The sequence below is a fragment of the Ananas comosus genome, linkage group 1 (assembly GCF_001540865.1).
Source record: "Ananas comosus cultivar F153 linkage group 1, ASM154086v1, whole genome shotgun sequence".
Lineage (NCBI taxonomy): Eukaryota > Viridiplantae > Streptophyta > Magnoliopsida > Poales > Bromeliaceae > Ananas > Ananas comosus.
Genome location: NC_033621.1, coordinates 22,415,091 through 22,422,144, shown reverse-complemented (window position 1 = coordinate 22,422,144; position 7,054 = coordinate 22,415,091). Strand labels below are relative to the sequence as shown.

Genomic DNA, 7,054 nt, shown 5'->3' with positions numbered 1-7,054 from the left:
TGAAATTTATGGGAAGAACACCAAAGTGAAAAAGAGTGAAATCATGGAACACCAAATTTCACATAGCTCAATCATGGGATACCAAAGCGTGAAAGAGTGAAATCATGGGACACCAAATTATCAAATAATTCTCTTTTTATTTTGGTGTCATATGATTGAACTATATTTTTATTTTGGTGTTCCATGATTGAACCATATTTTTATTTTTATGTCTCATGATTGAACTATGTGATATTTGATATTCTATGATTTTCCTCTTTCACGCTTTGGTGTCCCATGATTGAACTATGTAAAATTTAGTGTACTGTGATTTTACTTTTTCACGCTTTGGTGTCCCCAAACAAACTTCAAAAGGGTTTAATATTTGTAGGTTTGGCCTCTACCCCCCTGCACTTCCGATTTTCTACTTTTTTTTTTTTTTTTAAGCCCTCTTCCCTCTACTCGCCTGCACGCCAAACCCCTCTATTCTTCCGCGTTTGGTCTCTACTCTCCTACACGGCACCATCTTCTCTCTCTTTTATATGTAGTTTTTTAATTTTTTTAAGTTTAATTCCTCTTGTACGGTGCAGTCGTTTTAATAACTCTTAAGTATCAAATCATATCTATATATATATATATATATATATATATATCTCTCTCTCTCTCTCTCTCTCTCTCTCTCTCTCTCTCTCTCTCTCTCTCTCTCTCTCTCTCTCTCTCTCTCTCTCTCTCTCTCTCTCTCTCTTTCTCTCTCTCTCCCCCTCTTTCTCATCCTGACACAATAATCTTCGTGCCTACAGAAGCACAAAGATTCGGCAAAAACTACTACATTGAAGTTTTAGCTTTGACGAAGGCAATCTGAACTAGATCGCATAAACTTATAGATCTTTTATTTAAAACATTAAAACGCCATAGTAAATAAATCGCTAGCTTTTCTGAGTTTTATTTACCAACTTTTATTTTTAGAGTGTTTTTGAATACTAAATTATAATTTTAAAAGTTAGTCTCTATAACTAGAACATTTCCCTTATAATTTTATTACTTTGAATCTTAGCTTGTGGTGGAGGTTGGATTGGGCAAGTCACAATTAAAGTCTGCAAACTACGGTGTGGAGAGTGGATTGGACATAATCATAAATCGTGATTTGTGCGCCTTGTGTCTGAATTTTTAATTAATTGAATCGGTTGCCCCTTTCTTCTTTCTTGAGCTTTTAGAATTAGTAGTTAGCTCCAATGGTCCAATGAGTGGTATCAGAGTATGTCGCAAGTTCAATTTTCACATACTGCAAATTATGTGCGCTACTAGGCATAATTGTTGGTTTGAAGAGGCTAACACTCTGTCTTGTGAAAAAGGCTGTATTTGGCCGAATCACAATCAGAATCTCTGGGCTGCCAGCGGACTATGTGGACAACTTGGTTGGGTCGAGTAACAAATCGAGATTTTATGAGCACTGTATTTGAATGCTTAAATAAATTAGCTGTTACTTTCTAAGAACTCAGAGTTTTTCGAATGAGTAGATAGTGAAAACAATCCAACACCACTTAAAACTGGTTTCATCCCACTTATATTTTAGCTTTCAATAGCAGCAATTATATAAATGCATCTAAATTTTTCATTCAATATATGTGTTTTTTCTTTTTTGAATATAGAGCTTTTAACTCCAAAATTATCTTTTTCCTTTTGAAAAACCTTTCAACATTTTTTTTTAAATACAGTTTGCTGAACAAATTGCTATCATAATTTTTTTTTTTTAGAGATAGGTAACATGTTACCCGCTTCGTTTATTTCATTTAGAAATAAACTTAGCTAGAAATGTGAATCAACTAAGATTTTAACTAGGGATCTCGGATACAAACTACTAAGTCATTTGCCACTTGCGCTAGGAACAGTTGGTCAAATTGCTACCATATTAGGAGTGAAAATTTGTGGATTATAAGATGCTTGTAGGGTGACTTTCACACATGAACAAGATACAATTTCCAACCTGCCCTATCCACTCCTATTATTTATGCAACTACATAAAATAACATGTTTCTTCCTTGGACTCTTTTGTAATTTTTATCATCACAAATTTTGTAATGTTCAAAATTTAAATAAGCAAATGTATGAATGGAGAGAAAGTAAAAATGATTAAACACTAAACATTTGTAGAAGATACAAAATCAAATCAATCAATCAATTTTCAAAATCATTCCCTTTTCAACTTATTTATGTTCAATTTAACCATCCACTTCATTGAATATGCCAGCTAGAGTTGATCACTAACATATTTGTAGTGCATAATATATACATATATAGAGATAGAGAGAGAGAGAGAAGGATTTGTATGCTGTTAGGAGCACGGAGGCCTCCGTGCTCTAAAATCGTTTTCGATTATAGGACTTTCGAATTGACGATCAGTTTCGTTAGATTTGATATAACATATTTAAAGTATCTAAAAATAATTTTTACGAATTTTCGATATTATTTACCTAGTGATCGAAATAATTTAAAATCAACAAATTTTAATAGTTGATTTATACTGTTAGCAAGTTTAACGATGTAAAAATATTCAAATCAAATAAAATTTTGATAAAAAAAATTTTATACTACCTACAACAAGATCAATATCTTTGATCGAAAATTTTAATATTAAATCATAAGTTTTTGTGAAATTTTTATTTTCAACCATTTATTTTGAGTCTTTTCGATCGCTAAATAAATGATACAGCAAAATCATAAAATTTATTTTCTAGATAATTCAAATACGCTAGATCAAGTCTAACGGAAGCAGTTTCGATTTTGAAGTTACATCATCAAAAACGGCTTAGAAACACGAAGACATCCGTGCTTCTAATAACACAGTCCTACTCTTTCTCCCCCTCTCTCTCTCTTTCTCTCTCTCTCTCTCTCTCTCTCTCTCTCTCTCGNCTGTTAGCAGCACGGAGGCCTCCGTGCTCTAAAATCGTTTTCGATTATAAGACTTTCGAATTGACGATCAGTTCCGTTAGATTTGATATAACATATTTAAAGTATTTAAAAATAATTTTTACGAATTTTTGATATTATTTACCTTCTAGTGATTAAAATAATTTAAAATCAGCAATTTTTAATAGTTGATTTATACTATTAGCAAGTTTAACGATGTAAAAATATTCAAATCAAATAAAATTTTGATAAAAAAAATTTTATACTATCTACAACAAGATCAATATCTCTGATTGAAAATTTTAATATTAAATCATAAGTTTTTGTGAGATTTTTATTTTCAACCATTTATTTTGAGTCTTTTCGATCGCTAAATAAATGATACCGCAAAATTACAAAATTTATTTTCTAGATAGTTCAAATACGCTAGATCAAGTCTAACGGAAGCGGTTGTCGATTTTGAAGTTACATCATAAAAACCGGCTTAGAAACACGAAAGCATCCGTGCTTCTAATAACACAGTCCTACTCTTTCTCTCTCTCTCTCTCTCTCTCTCTCTATATATAGATATATATATATATATATATATATATATATATATATATATATACTATCTTTCGTCAATGAGAGTACCGTAATGGCTTACTACTATTTGTTTTCGATGATGTATCCTCCAAATCGACGATTGACACCGTTGAATATTATCTATATCAAACTAAATTTCATACTTTTTCGATATTATTTTTTTGTCCATCAAGTGGGCACAAAAATGAACAACTGAAAACGATTATCTTTTAAAAGGTAATGATAAGAGTCTCACAGTCAAGATCAAGAGTATGGATCTTCTATTAAACAAGAAAATGTCTCATATCGACCATTAAAATTACAGATTTTAAAATTCTTTGATCATTAGGCCAATGATGTCGAAAAAATTTGAAATTTGATTTCTATATACTTCAAGTGGTATAGGTCATGGTTAACGATGCCGATCGTTGATTTGGAGGCTTCATCATGTAAAATAAATGGTGGCAATAGAGTCTGTTTGTTATTTATAGCAATCCGGCTAAACTCTATATAANTAAAAATCCTATAAAAAGTGGTGATATAGCACTAAAGTTTTCGATCAGAAATATTGATCTTGTTATAGATAGTATAAAGAATTTTGTATCAAAATTTTATCTGATTTGAATACTTCTGCACCGTTAAACTTGAAAACGGCAGATATCAACCATTAAAAATTATGGATTTTGAATCCTTTCGATCACTAGGTAAATGATATCAAAAAATCGCAAAAATTATTTTCTAGAAACTTCAAATGCGCTAGATCAAGTCTAACGGAGCCGATCGTCGATTCGAAAATTCTATCATCGAAAACGGCTTAGGAGCATGGAGGTATCCGTGCTCCTGAGAGCACAACAGCCCTGCTCTATATATATATATATATCACACTAAATCAAACACTTTCTCAAGGAGAGTACCAAAATGGATTACTACTATTCCATTTCAAAGAGTATCTCCTCTCTCCTTGTTCTTATTCTCCTCTTCTCATCTCTCATGGTCTCCTCTTCTCACTCTGTGGCATTCCCAAGCTCCAATAATCACCTTAAGGGAGGTGTGTGTTAATTTATCTATGTATCTGTTTAGAATTTTTTTTTTTTCTCCCTGCAAAAATAATTCATCTTTATTTTTTTATTTTTGTAACTTTCAATCTTTTAGTTTTTACAATTTTAGAGTTTTTTTTTTTTTTGCCGAGGTCCTGTTTCCATTTTTGGCGATAGAAGCAGAAAAACGAGATTCTAGAACAGAAAAGAAAGAAACTAATTTGTTTCTTTTTTATTTTATAGAGAAATTGTTAGAGTATATTAACATCGTACTCTTTCTAACATTATTACACATGCAATGCTTTATAAAACAGTAAAACCATCCAGGGAATCTGAGCTCACACCCCCTTCACCCACAGCCAATCGGAGCCCGCCAGGTGGACCCTTCCGGTGATCACGGCCGTCGATTTTCGCCCAGGTGGACCCTTCTGGTGATCACGGCCGTCGATTTTCGCCGATATGTGTACTTCGCAGCAGTTTATGTTTGATTCTTTCTAAATACCAATGTAAGTAATGTAATGGTGTAATGGAGATTGTAGATATATGTAACTGGATTATTCTAACATTTTGGAGTTGATTCTTTCTTTCAAAGCAATTTGTTTTTTTTTTTTTTTTTTTTAAGAGAGATAGGTAGCACGCTACCCGTTTCATTTATTTCATTTAGAAATAAACTTAGCTGAACATGTGAATCAACGAGGATTCAAACTTTGATCTCGAGTACCAACCATCAAGCCCTTTGCCATTTGCTCTAGGGACAGTCAGTTTTCAAAGCAATTTGTTATATAGTTCTTTTTTGGATCTATTTTGGGCTTGTTTTTGCATGGTTGTGTGAGGAAAAGTTTGTAATAACGGGTCAAAATTTGTTGATTTCGGGTCGAATTAAAATTTAATAGACCTTGAATTTGATATACCTGGTTTGAATTCGGATCAGATTAAAACAAAGAACATGCATGACCCGACCCGACCCGATCCGAAAAAATTGTGCAAACGGCTAAATAAAGTAACATACCTTGTCCTATTTGGGAAAGCCATTAATAACTTTCTTTCTTTTTCTTTAAACTTTTAAGGAAAGCAATTAATAGCTTTCTCTAATTTTTTTCTCTTTTTTTTTGGCTTTCTCTCTTATTACTCAATCCTACTACTAAGGTTGTTTCAAAGATGAAAACTTGCCCTAACCCTAATTCTTCACCAATGAAGTTCCCCTTTCATATCCGTACCACCGCCATTATCTTTGCGCTTCTTTTCTCAGCACTTTTGGGTACTACAACCGAGTCCAGGTCAATTCAAAACTACCACATACAAGCCAAAGGTTGGTTTAATTTTTTTTTCCCTTTTTTAAATGATAAAATTCTACTTTTTCTTAATAAGAAATTATTGCGCCGATTATTTGTTTAATTGATATACAATAGATGGAGAAATACTGGCTAATCAGTTGAGCTCGAAAGGCGTCGAAGGGCTCGCTAGGGCTTCACCCTTCACGCCGCCATCGCCGAAACCCAATGACCCTCGGGACCCGCCGCCGTCGGCCTCTTGAGAGTGCTAATGATGAATATTATTGCCTTTAATCCTATTATGAAATAATTCTCAATAATAATAATGGGTGATTCTATATATATATATATATATATGCAGATGAAGTTCAAAAAGAAGTTTCATTTTGAAGCTCTATTTGTTCTTATTTTTCAATTTTTTTCTCTCTCTATTTATTCTTATTTTTCATTTTTTTCTCTCTCTCTCTTTAGCTCTAAGTAAAGTTTTAATTGATTGTGGTGGATTAGAAGTAAGAATTAAATTATTTCAAATCTTCTAGCATTAATTGATTTGCTCTAGAATCCAAAATTTCTAATCATATCTTTGATTCAAGTTTTTTTGAAGAATCTAATGCCATCTAAATTTGGTAATGCCATTTATTTTTTAAAAATTTTTTAAAGCTAAATTGCACTTTTGGTCCTCAAACTATATGGCCTGTGTCACTTTAGTCTTCAAATTTTAATTCATTATAATTTTTGACTCAAATTTCTTAGATTATTGAAATCAAGTCCCGTGATGTAATTTAGTTGGCTAAATAATGATATATCGCTGATGCGACAATCATATGACAATCATACGATACAAATAAATTGTTGCAGTTAAGTCCGACAACGCAATTTAATTAACTAAATACCCCCAAATGTAGTTTCTTGTGATTGACACTTCTTTAAGTTTTTTTTTTTTAAAAAAAAACTAATTAATTTTTTATTAACTAAATTGAAAGTTTTATTAGATTTATTGATGACTTTGTAAATTTTGTACATCCGTGCGCCACAAAATCCATTGGTAACGTTCGGTATCAAACACAAAAATGTGAGGACGAAAATGAAACTACATCAAAAGTTATAAAACTTTGGTGCAATTTACTAGTTTTTATTCTCAACCACTACATTAATAGAGCTGTCAACAAGCCGAATACGAGCGTGGTGGAGCCCTCGTGTTCATTCGTTTATTGAGCCAAACACGATCTGTCTCGCGAACGAAAAATTACTTATCAATCCTACCCATGGATAAAAACTTAAAAAATTTAAAAAATA

General features: G+C 32.1%; 1 long non-coding RNA gene across 1 annotated transcript; it reads left to right on the top strand.

Moving 5' to 3' along the window:
- On the top strand, nt 4,361-6,114 carry LOC109719851. Its single transcript, XR_002218802.1, has 4 exons — nt 4,361-4,498; nt 4,802-4,993; nt 5,634-5,796; nt 5,897-6,114. It is a non-coding gene; the product is annotated as an uncharacterized LOC109719851 (long non-coding RNA).